We start from the raw sequence: 12,651 nt of genomic DNA on the forward strand, positions 1-12,651 counted from the left end.
CAGTGAAACTTTACAATTATTTTTAATATATTGACGATCACTGCTATCTGATTCCAGAATATTGCCATCACCCCCCCCCCCCACCCACACACACACACACCAAAACCCTGTACCCATTAGCACTTCCCATTTCCCCCTACTCCTGGTCCCTGGCGGAGAGGCTGTGTGCAGTTTGGGGAGGAGTGTGTTCACATTAGGGGCAAATAAGTTGCAAAACTTTTTGTGAAAATAGCACAGAGAGCCTGAAAAATCATACCTGATCTAGTCGGTAGTAGTTAAAAACCTCTTCTTGTGCTCAGAAATTATTTTCCAGTCCCCAAATTCCATCTTTTTAACATGCACTGGCTCTATTTTTACTTAAGATCTTTGACCCACTTACCCAGGCATTTCAGTCCTCCAGAAGCCATGGAATAGTGACTAAAGAGCTTTCCCATGACTGAAATCACCATCAGCCTCATCAATAAGTAACAAGAACTGAGGCACGGTTAGCCTAGGGCAGCGCTGGTGTTATGTAAAATACTTAATGATCCACACCGCACAGGAGCTGAGCAATCAGAACAGATAGCAGCTGTCAACAGCCTGGTGGACCCATACCCTGCAAACCGGCCAGAGAGGGAGCTGGGCCCCAGAGCCCGAGAGCTACTGCACTGCCTGACACCTGAATTATGTGAGTGACAAGCATCAGGGCTGGAGGAGTGGGTAGCGGGAGAGGCCAGGATCTCACCCCAGCGCAGTGTCTGACCAGAACCCCCAAGAAGAAGCACATGAAGAGGAGGAAAAGGGCTGTTGCTCTGAATCCATGGTCTGTGCTCCTCTGGCTACTATACAGCCTGTCTCTTTCATTACCTGCAACTTTGAAGATTGATGGTCTCTGAGATGTAAGACAAATTCTTTTGGTAGTGAGGGTAAGAGTGAAGGTGGTGGAGGTGATGTTGGTGGTAGAAATGGAGGTGAGATGGTGATGGCGATGGAGGGAGTGATGGTGGTGAGGTTGGTGTTGGTAGTACTGTGATGGTGGTGGATGAGTGATGGTGACGGTGATGGGGACGGTGGTGGAGATGGTGATGGTCTTGGAGGTGGAGGGGAAAATGGTGACAGTGGTGGAGGTGATGACCTCTTGATAGACATGTAGCAATAAGATGTGCTTTACTAAGAAGGAACAAGTCCAAGGGGAAAGTAGAGAGTGCACTCAGCTCTGTGGAAATCTATCAGATATGAATACTCAGCAGTCTACCTGAAGAGCAGTTGAGTTCAGTGAAGAAACAAATGATTTTATGATGGGAATTAACTGGATACCAGTCAGAGAGAAAGCCATTCAGAAGACGGGAAGGCCCGCTTTGCTAAAAGCAGATCCAGAATGTGTTCTTGCCTTGTCTTGAAGGTCAAGACAATGCCACCTCCGCTTCTCCCTGCTCTGGGTGGACTCATCTCCCGGGAGCCAAGAGCCACCCGGCAGCTCCCCTCCTGGTTGGCTTACAGCGGGGCAGCCTTTCTCAGTCCTCAACTTCCTCCTCACACTGAGATGGACAGCTGGGCCGACAGGGAGTCCCATGGTCATGGGCTTCATGGCTTCCTCCATCCATGACCCAGCCAGGTCATGTCAGAGCACCCCAACAGTTTGAAAGCGCAGACACTTTTACAGGCCCCAAGGTCCTCCGTCTAGAGCAGCCCCACAGTGCAGCCCCAGAGCACACCGGAGCCCCATACTTCCAGGTCCTGCACTTCCATCAGGAGGGTCTGAGCAGAGTCCCGTGATCTGATGTATGACAGCTCCCTGCAAATCCTTCCTCAGTGGCTAGAGCAAAAAGTCTGCCAGCTGCCACATTTGGAGCCAGAGAGTCCCCTTCCAGGATGTGTCACTAGTCAGATAGGTCTGTGAAGTAGACCCATGGGTGTCCCACTGGGTTTTTCATACTTCCAGGCTGTGAAATCCTGAAATACATATATTAGTTTCTGCCTCCAGTGTCTGCTCATATTTGGTCTTTGAGCCCAGTTCCCAACACAGAGCTCCTCAAAACCTTGTAATTCCCTGGGCGATAGGAGGCTAGGAGGAGGTGACGCTTGGTGGACTCCTGGGTGGGGGCTAGTCACCAGAAAATCCAAGCCATGATTAGAAGCTTAAGCCCCAGCCGCCATCCTCCAGAGAGGGGAATGGAGCAAGGAAACGGGTTAATAATCAATCATGACTATGTGATGAAGCCTCCATAAAAAGCCCAGAAGCATGGGGTTTGGAGAGTTTCCAGGTCAGTGAATACATCCATGTGCCAGGAGGATGGTGCACCCCAACTTCATAGAGACAGAAGCTCCTGCATTTGGGACCCTTCCAAGTCCTCACCCTATATACACTTTTAATCTTTTTTTTTTAAACATTTTTATCTCTTTTTGAGAGACAAAGAGAGACAGAGCACAAGCAGGGGAGGGGCAGAGAAAGGGAGACACAGAATCCAAAGCAGACTCCGGGCTCTGAGCTGTCAGCACAGAGCTCAATGCAGGGCTTGAACCCACAAACCATGAGATCATGACCTGAGTCGAAGTTGGACGCTCAACCAACTGAGCCACCAAGGTGCCCCTAGTCCTCACCGTATGTAATCTCTTTACCCAGTTGTTCACTCTTATCCTTTAAAATATCCTTTGTAATAAATCAGCAATAGTAAGTAAACTGTCCTGGGTTCTATGAGCTTCTGCAATACACCATTTCAAGGGATGACATCCCACTAATTTTTTTCTGGACCCAACCCAGTGCCTGAACAAACCGGCTCTATTTCCTGGGACTGTGGCCAGCCAAGCAGCACCGCTTCCTGAATCGTCCTTCCCCTATCTCGTTCACTCTTGCTGCCTTGGAATTGCAGCCCAACCCCACTTCGCTCTCACAAAGTGTTAGCACGAGAGTCAGCCCCAGGCTCTGTTTCCTAGCCTGGAAAGACAGCTACCTGTCTGTCTTCCTCCTCACTTCCAGGGATATAGGTAACAAGTCTGGGGGAAAACTGAATTGGAAGAGTACCGCCTGGGTCTGCGCTAAAGATACAAAGGCTGAACTGGGGACGAGATATTACAGTGGGAAACTGTAGTGACTGAAGATTGCCGTGAGCTGGCCCAGGCAGGCCCGTGACAATGATTGGATGGGGTCAGGGGAGGAACCAAGATAGCTGTGTTTGGGATCTCAGCCTGAGAGGCAGTAGAGCCATTAATAGAAATAGGGAAGAAGCTGGGACTTGAGCATGGGTTTTCGGGTAAGACAGACGTGGAGTCTGGTCCAGGTTCTGCCATTTACTAGCTGTGTGCCCTTAGGAAGGTTACTTGTATCTCTGGGCTTCATTTCCTCACCTTTAAGGTGGAGACAGTGATGACCTTTCCCTGTTTAAGCCATAAATTGAAAGAATATTCAGCACAGAGCCTGGGCCATAGCAGGAGTTTGAGAAATGAATGTGTCATGTCACCTTTATTGCCTTGGCCTAGCCGCTGAGTTTCCTCATCTGCACAGAGTGGCTGGAACTGAATCATGACCTCCAAGGTGCCTCTCTGCCTGACCATCCAGGGGGAGACAGAGGGCCCCAACCCTTCCTAGGATCACTGGCTGGTGAAACAAGGGATGTGGGAAGCCTCCAAGTCTGTGGAGGGAGTTCCCTCGGAGCCCTGGTCGCTGCCCATCCAGGGCCCACAGCGAGTGGGGGGACGCAGGGAGGGGACAAGGGGACCGACTTCTGACTCCTCCTGGTGCAGTGTCTCTGACTGTGATTAGTGTGACCCCACAACAGAATCTGATGGAAATGCAGATTCCTGGCCTCACTTTGACCAGAGAATCAGATTCTGGGGATGGGCCTGGCACCTGAACTTGAATGTGCCCCCAGTGATTCTGCTGCCTACTAACACCTGAGATCCACCGTCAGGACCCTGAAGCCAGGAGCCCAGGGTCAAGTGCAACTTCTTCCTCTCCATGTGCTGAGCTAAAACGACCTTGGTTTATGAGGGTTCTCCTTCCACCGGGAGCCTGATCAGAAGCCTTTGTCTCTCTCCCCTCTCCAACCCCAGCTACCCCAGCATGCACCCCCCTGTTTACGTCTCCAGAATTTCTTTGTCTCTCTCTGCCTCTCTCCCTGTGTCTCTCTCCATGTCCATCTTCCCGTGTCTCTCTACTTCTCCCTCTCTCCCATACCCCTCTCATTCCCCCACCACCCCTCTCTCTCACTCTCTTTGCTCCTCTGCTCCTATTGTTCTCCCCTTCTGTCTCTCTTTACCTGTCTCTGTCTCTCAGTCCCTCTATTTCTCTGTCTGCCTCTATCTCTCTCTCTTGCTTTTATGGGTTTTTCCTCTTCTCTCTGTCCCTCTGTCTCTGTGTCTCCCTATTTGTCTCTCTCTGCCTCTGTGTCCCTATCTCTGCCTCTGTGTCCCTGTCTCTGTCTCTCTCTGTCCCCTGTTTCTCTTTCTATTTCTTTCCCTGTCTTCTCCCTCCCTGGAGGCCTCCCGGCTGGTGGCTGGAAACAGATGGCTGTCAGGCCTTGGCCAGAGGCACATGTCATCACAGGCTCCTCCCCCAGTGGCAGCTTTTCAGCCACCACCTGGGGAGTGCAAACTGTCCTGCCACCAACAGGTCCCTGTCATCACTGTGCTCCAGGGCCTGGCCCAGCCCCCAGCCCAGCCTGCCTCAGGTAACCCTGTGAGAGAAGGCAAGCTCCCTACTCCTGCTTGCTCAATAGCCACTCCAGGGGCCAGACGCCCCGCCTCAAGGAAAGGGCAGGGGGAGGAGGAAAGCCTTGCACCAGTAGGCTTGTCCCAGTTGCAGCACGGGGAGCTAGGGGTCCTCTGTGGACACAGGCCAGCCCTGACCTCTCTCACTGAGAGATATGGTTAAGGCCTCCACCCTGCTCTGCGTTTCCTACCAGGAGCTGGGGGAGAAGAACCTAGGCTGGTTGGAGTGCCCTAAAGCCCCCCACCTTATTTCTCCCAGACCAGCAGGGTGGGGCCGGAAGTGACCTTGTGCTGCCGACCTTAGGCCAGCCCTGCCCCACCTCAGTCTGCATCAGTGTCTCCTGAGAAGCCAGGGCTCCCCACGCCCCTGTTCTGGCCAAGATCTTCTCTGGAAGATCCCAAGGCAACCTGGGGAAAACCTCAGCACCGGATAGGGAGAAAGGGAATGGATGTCACGGGATCCCTTGTTACCGCGTGTGCCATGCAGGAGGCCAGCTGCTGACCCCAGAACAGCTGTGTCAGGCAGGAATCAACACACCCATTGTCCCAGAGAAGGGACACGACTCTTCCAGGGCCCCACAGCATCTGTGGGGGACCCAAAGTGGCTTTGTTACACACGTGCACGCACAACTGGAGTTGCTTTAAGGGAACACCTGCTGCGGGGCTCTAGGAGAATGCAGATGAATGGCATGGTCTTGACAGCAGAGTCCCCGCGCACAAATACACCGTACGCACACCACCGCCTGATGTTCCCGAGATCCCACCAAGAGGTGCATGTATGGGGGCTGTTTCTGTCCTTGCTCCTCCCATCCAGAGTCCCAGAGGTGCCCTGATAATGAGGTGAGTGGTTGCCTATCTGAGGTTGTGTCCCAGGTTCGGGGACCAGACTGGCTCTGTTTATGGATCGTCACGGTCGCATGCCGGCCACGTGCTGGGCCACACTCTGCACCACCTCCCTTTGTCTTCTGCCCTGGGCAGCGGGCATGATTGCTGCCAGGTTACAGATCAGGAGACTGAGGCTCTGACTTGCCTCGCAATGCTGGGACTTGAACTCCCTCGTTCGTAGGTGACCTTTTTAGCAGGAAAGCAAAAACAGCCAGCAGGGCCTCCCCACCTTAGACCCAGGGAGGTGAAGGGGAAGGCAAAGCCCAGGGGAGGCAGGAGAGGCTCTGCTGGACTAAACTGGCCTCACAGGTGTCCAGATGCTAGCAGAGCCGAGGGCAGGCCTTGCACATGTGGGCTTAGGGGGAAGGCCTGAGTTTTGTAGTTTTCGTGCATCTAGGAGGCCACTGAGCCTGGGAGCCTTCCCCGGAGCCTGCCCTTCCCTGTCCCCAGCCCCCTCCCTTCATCCCTCCTGGCTGGACGGAGGACAGGAAGGCAGGATGCAGTGGGAGAAGGCTGGCTCATGTTTCCCCCCTCTCTTCCTGGCAGGGATTACATGGTGAGGAGGGAGGACAGCTGAGCTGGCAGGGGGGTGGCCTGGTCATGCCGAGGGGGAAAGCTGGGGAAGAAGGACGGCTGAGGTAACTGGGGCCTCGAGCAGCCACTCTCCTCACACATCCCCCCTTTCCAGCCACTGTGGGGCCCCGGGGCCCAGCACCGATACCTGGGTGTCTGCATTCCCTTCCCCCAAACTCTGCTCTCCAGGGTAGGCAAGGGCAGACAGACAGCCTGACTTCAGAGAAAGGAAGACCCACAAGTCCATAAGACACAGAGGGGCTCACGTGAATGAGGCCTGTGTAATTCTAGAATCTCTAATTTGCAGTGCCCCTCACCCAGCCCCCGACAACCCCCCCCCCTCCACAAGCTCTGCAGGGGTTAGAGAGCCTCTGTCTGGTAAACTGCAGGGCCACTTCACCCCGCCCGAACCCCTCTCCCTGAGTTGTCACTAGAGCCCGTGATTGCTTGGGCCACCTACCTAACCATCTGGAAATACTCCGGCCTTGGGACAGTGGTTGTCAACACTTACAGTTACTCATCAGGTGGTCAGGGAACAATTTGGTGGCATCAAACAACAAGAACTGGGTATGGATCCAGAAAGTGCCAGGAGCGATATGTCAGTGGGAAACCGTACATCCTGGGTGCCAGAGGGGCCTGGGGCTAGGGCTCACAGACTCCTGGCTGCAGCCCTAGCAGATGGGTGGTGAAGCTGAGCTCTCCTGCCTAGGGCTATGCTGAGTCTCCCCAGGAGGAGAGCTCCGACCGGAAAAGTAAAGCAAAGCTGGACACTAGACTGGTGTACAAATGCCTACAGCCCTGCCTAAGGTGCTTGGTGTGTCCTGACAGAAAGAATCCAGAGCCAGGAATCTTCCAGAAGGACCCTGGACCTGGCAGAACCACCAAGGCATGCTCCAGTTCCACGTCATACAGGTACAACCTGGCATCTAACTCCAACAACTGTGCGTGGCCCTGCACCTCCTTCCAACTGGTCACCGTAGGAGTGGTTCCTACCCAAACACACTTTCAGGCAACAGTCCAGAAGTTAACTGTCAAATGGCATGCTTTTCAATTGTCCCGGACCTGTTTGCTTCAGGCTCCCGTTCTGATGCTCAGTGTTAGCAAGCACTTTCAACCTAGCCCTGCCCTTCAGGTTTTATTCACGTGGAATAGGTGCACTGAGTCCTAGTTCCTCATCTCTAAAACGCAGGGAATCACCTCAAAAAGTTGCTGGGATAAGTAAGTAAGACTAGTGAAAACACCTAGCACAGGGTCCAGCACAGAGTAGGTGCCCAACACACATTTATCCTTCCTTCCTTCTTTCCTTCCTTCCTTCCCTCCATCCCACCCTTACTCCTTCTCTCCCTTCCTTCCTTTCTCCTTTCCTGTCTTCCTTGTCCTCCACCCAGTCTCTCTCTCTCTCTCTTTCCATTATTATCCTCCCAAAATGCAGAGTCTACGTATCTTGGTTGATCCTCCTACAGCCCCTTCTCTTCTCTTTCAGCCTCTCAGGACTGTCTCGGTTCCACTTCTCCCTTCATAAGTGGATCCGTACACTGTTTCCCGGGTCAACTATGAGAGAGATCCATTCATCTCTGTGTCCCCACAACACCAGACACAAGGCCTGGAGCACAGTGTCTGGTTCCAGATGGTATGAAAAAATTGGTAATGGATGGAGTGGGGGCACAAATGGGTGAACAGATGAATAAGTGGATGGGTGGAACAAGTTAGATGGAAGGGATAGAAGAATGGGGGTGGCGGAGAGACTGAGGGGTGATGTTCAGGTAGAGACGGAGGCGTGGGTGAACAAATAGCTAAGTGAGATGGATGGATGAGAGAGTGACTGGATGGGTGGAGAGATGGAATGGATGGACAGATATGAAAGACCCTGTGAAAGCATGGATTTGGGGTGGATAAATGGATGGACAGAAGCACATGCCCTGGCTGGCTCTAGACTGAGACAGAAAGGTACAAAGAACTCACTCTGATGCTTTTCATCCCAAATCAATGTTTTCACTGTCTCCTTCTGCTCTCGAACCCTAAAGATGTGGTAGGGAAGGAAAGGAGTGGCTGACAGCAGCAGGAGCCAGATGGCAGCTTTGCCAAGCACTCACTCACTGAGTCCTGCCCCAGGCTCTGTGGTGCTCAGAGCCACAGGACTGGAGAAAGGCTGAGGACACCCTTTCCCCTCCCTGGCCACTGCCACCAGTCTCACCCACCCCAGAAGATGCTGCACAGAAGGGGACTGACTGTGTGAGCAGAGCTTTGAGTGTCCTCATGCTCAATACCAAAGGCTGGAAACTTGCCAGTTTCACTTCCCAGTCTGCCTCTCCCCCAGCACAAACTTGCACACTGGCCCACGCTGAGGTTTGGCTGGAAGTGGCTTCTATGCTGCCCTCGCTAAGCCCAGAGATCTTGAGAGCAACTGTATCACCTTCACTGCCTCATCCCAGTGATAGAGCTCCTGACACAGAGTTGGCATAGAAAAAAATGTGGTTAAATAAAATGGATAAAGAGTCTTAGAGACGACTGACTATCATTTGGGAAAAGACCAATGTAATACAAAACAGTGGTAGACCTTGATCTGGGACACTGAGCTTGAAGCCCAGCTCCCCTATTTCCCATCCATGTGGCCTTGCACAAATATCTGCACCTCTCTGAACCCACATTTCCTCCTCTGTGAAATCGGGATAGTAGTTGACACCTGCTCAGCTCTCTTCTGAGGTTGCAAGTTTTCCTTCGGGAATGGGCTTCTCATCTGGTCCTTCCCGGTCACCCCCACCGGGGAGGCTTGATAGCCAAGCCCCAAAGCTGAATCCCTCCTGCCCCACCTGGTCACCCAGAGGGCAGAGCAGAACGTTTTGGGAGGGGACGTCCAGGCTGCAGGAGGTAAGCATGTTCCACTTTCCGGCTTCTCTAACTGGGGCTATGCATAATCACCCTGACCTCAATCTTTCTTGGTGAATTATGGAAAAAGAGTTCTCAGAAAATGAGGCATGTGCAAAAGTTCCACTAGGCTCCCTGTCCTCCCCCTCATTTCACCCTTCCCAACTTAATAAAGACCATGGCTTATTAGCTGTTCCTATCCAGCTCTCCTTGTCCTGTGCCTGCACACGTGAGACTAAAAATACCCGTGGCTCCTATTAGAGGCTCTGCCCCAGGGACAGGCAAGGCTGGAGTCCGAACTGACACTAGAAACTCGTTCCCTTGTGCCCCCTGGGATCCAGGCCACGGCACCTGTCCCGTTTGGGGCAGATGGGCACCAACCTCATTCCGACAGTCCCCAGGGGTCTTCAGGGGTGATCAAAAGGCTGTTCTGACTTCATTTGCGTTTTTGTTCAGACACTCCAGAGCTGTCTCCTGTGACCCTCCTCACCACCTCATTAGACAACCTCCCACCACCCAGGTGTGAGGGCTCTCTCCCAGGGGGCACATGTCACTCAGAGCACTGGCTGGGGCCCTGCAAAAGCGGCTGGCCCAAACCTCAGCCTGCCAGTAGAAACGACATCTGTGCCCCTTTTCACTAACACACGCAGAACAGCAAGCGTGTTAGGTTTGGCGTGAGCCCTGGGCCCACGTAGAAGCCATTGGTGGCTCACTGAGAAAACTGCACGAACTCACTTCTTGATCCTGTTTCAGCATCAATAAAATGGGTGTAAAGGCATCAGCCCAGCCCCAGGGCACTGTGAGGGCTACATGAGTTCATGGAAGAAAAACGCAGACTTCTGTACAGAAGTAGCTGACTACCAAAGGACAAACTCTGAAGCGTCAAGTCCGCTTCAGAGGACCTTTCGTTTCCATCAGGGAGGCGGATCGAGGAATATGCGAGGGGCATTTCAATAGCTCGGCAATAAACACTTGGGGAAGCTGAAGAGGTAATCTCTCCATGGGCTTTCATGTGCCACTGGATACCTCTGTTGGCATGGCCTGAGATATTTTGGAAGTGGTGATGAGAGACAAATTGATTTTCATCATCTCCATCCACAGGAAAAGGCCAAGAATGCCATAGTGTACAAAGACTCCAAAACTCAAATGACCTGGAATTTGGGAGGTAGTGCTCCCCATGTTTACACATCGTTATGTGCAAGAAGATGGGATTGTAATAAGCTACAGACAGAAAAATAGGGAAAATCAATGAAGGTGTCACGGATAGAAATACTGAAACAGGCTGACGGGCCGATCAGGGAGAGACATGCCAAAAAGGCTGAGAAAGGGAATTGTGTTTAACAGAAAAGTCACAGCTTATGGCTCCTGATTGGGGCGGGGTGGAGGCGGCTGCATGGGACTGAGCAGGGCTGTTAGAACCAAGCACTCCCCCAAATTCATGCTCCAGATGGCTCTGTCAGCAGTGGGAGAAGGTGCCTTTAGAGCTGCTTGTCCTCACTTAACCTCCTTCTCTTCCATCTCGTGATGGTCAGAGAAAAAGGCACAGCAGAGCAAACGCTACAAATCTACGGGAGGCTGGCGCACCTCTGGGCTAAAGGGAGAAATCTTGGCTGACTGGGAGGGTTCGTTCTGTCTGATTTGATTCAAACATTTATTGAGCACCTCCTGTGTGCAATGCACACAGGAGGCTCAAGTCTGATAGAGGGACATGGGAGCGGATGAAGAATGAGGAAGACCGTGACCTGGCCCTCGAAGAGCTTAACATGGTCTAAGGCCAGGCCATGACTTCATCATACACTTTGCTATGAAACAGGAAAGACCTGCCGTAGTTTGGGAGAGTATTTTTTTTCAAACCTTTAAATGTCTGTGCCATTCCAGTAGGAAAAAGAAAATGAGGATGGTTAAAAAGCACCACAGAGAGCTGGCATTCTCTAGGATCTCCAAGAACTGGGGTAATCAGGCAGGCTTCAGGGTGGAGGTGAGGGCTGGTGTCAGACTTCAAAGGATGACTAGACTGTACTTGCCAGGAATGTCCAAACAGGTATTTCGGGAAGAAGTGACAACAGTAACAAACTCAGAAGTGGGAGTGAGCTGAAGTGGGAGTCAGGCTGGTCAAGACACCACAGGAAGCCTATACCAGCTTTCAAAAAGGTTTGCGGGAAAGGCGTCTGTCTGGTCCCCCATGTAACAGTTTGCCCATATCAGCAGAAGCCAGGGTGTGAAGAGGCTGGGATGTAGTCTGTGCTCTTTACCAATGTGCCCCACTCTCTTTGTGCCCCTTCCCCACTGCACCAATGGAGAAAAGCATGTCATGTCTACAAACTGCCTGCTAAAAGCCTTTCATGTACTGGTTTTGTCTATTACATCTCTATAGAGAAGAGAAAAACTCACCTCCCGGGATTTCTAGAGGGGTGAAAAAGTTATGACTGGTGATCCCCCGAAGAACCACTAAGCCTTTGGAAAAAATGAAAATGTGAGTCAGAACACACCCTTTCTGGTGAAAGCCTCATCTGCCAGAAGCAAGCCTCTCCCTGTCAGCCACTCACCATCTCCAAGACAGCTCAGGGCTCAGAACCATCCGGACAACTGATGAACCCCATCTTCAAGCAAAGGTGTGGAAGCAGTGTGGATAATGGAGGATAACGGCAAAAATACAACCATTTTGACTGCTCTTTGTCTTTGAGTCTCCTGAAGTTTCCAAGTCATTGTGATGAAAATTATTAAAGGTCTGCCCAAGAACGGAGACATTCCCTGATTTGTCAGATCCTAAGACAAGGATGCAGATGACTTCATTAGGTCAGAATGTGGAAGTCCCTGAATTCCATGTTATTCAAGATGGTGGCAGGATGGAGAGGCCAGCATGTTAAGGAAAGCCTAGAAGCAGAGAGGTCAGATAGATGTGTTTGGGGAGTAGTGGGTATGGCTATGGCTACAGCATGTGTGGGTTGGCAGGGAAAGTAGAAGAGGTGAGTCTATAGAAGGAGGCTGGACCCAGGGTGTAAATCACAGGCTGAGGGTCTGTTCTCTGTCCCATCGGTTGAGGGGGGGTTTGAGCAGAAGGCATAGACCCTCTGAATAATACCTCATAGCCTCCTTCTCTCCTGCTTCCCCTCCGCTTTCCAGATACATCCAAATGCCTTCCTGTGGCATCCTCCTCTCAGCCAAAACAAGAAGTGTAGATGAGAGGATGGGTCGACAGAGTCCAGGGCTGAGGGGAACATGAAGACTGAGGAGAGCATCTCATCTTTCTGCCCATGCTGCTGGCAGGGAGCAGCTGTGCAGGCCCAAGACACCAGCTACTGGACTGAGAGCCATGGGTGGGAACATGTGGAGAGTGGGTCCAGGTTCTAGGCAGCATCAGGATCCAGGAGCAACAGCATTTTCCAGAGAAGTCAAGGTAACACAGCCCCTATTTCATGGGTTGGTTCCAAAGCAGTGTTTTCACTGCATTTTTGTCACTCAGGAAACATTTATCAACATCTGGACATGCTCTGGGTTCTTACAACAGGGAAGTGGGTGCTACTGGCATCTAGTTGGTAGATCACAGGGATGCTGCTAAGAATCGTCCAATGCACAGGACCACCCCTCCCTCAACAACAAGGAACTCTATGGCCCCAAATGTCCATAGTGCCATGGATGAGA

The 12,651-nt window shown here is 52.1% G+C and overlaps 2 long non-coding RNA genes across 2 annotated transcripts in view; one reads left to right on the forward strand and one right to left on the reverse strand.

The window, feature by feature from the left end:
• Positions 1 to 12,651, reverse strand: part of LOC123380124 — a 32,556-nt gene that overhangs the window by 10,559 nt on the left and 9,346 nt on the right. The window lies entirely within an intron of this gene.
• Positions 562 to 11,752, forward strand: LOC109491494. The gene is made up of 3 exons (XR_002144879.2): positions 562 to 667; positions 7,628 to 7,774; positions 11,384 to 11,752. It is a non-coding gene; the product is annotated as an uncharacterized LOC109491494 (long non-coding RNA).

This window comes from Felis catus, chromosome C2, assembly GCF_018350175.1.
Source record: "Felis catus isolate Fca126 chromosome C2, F.catus_Fca126_mat1.0, whole genome shotgun sequence".
NCBI classification, from domain to species: Eukaryota; Metazoa; Chordata; class Mammalia; order Carnivora; family Felidae; genus Felis; species Felis catus.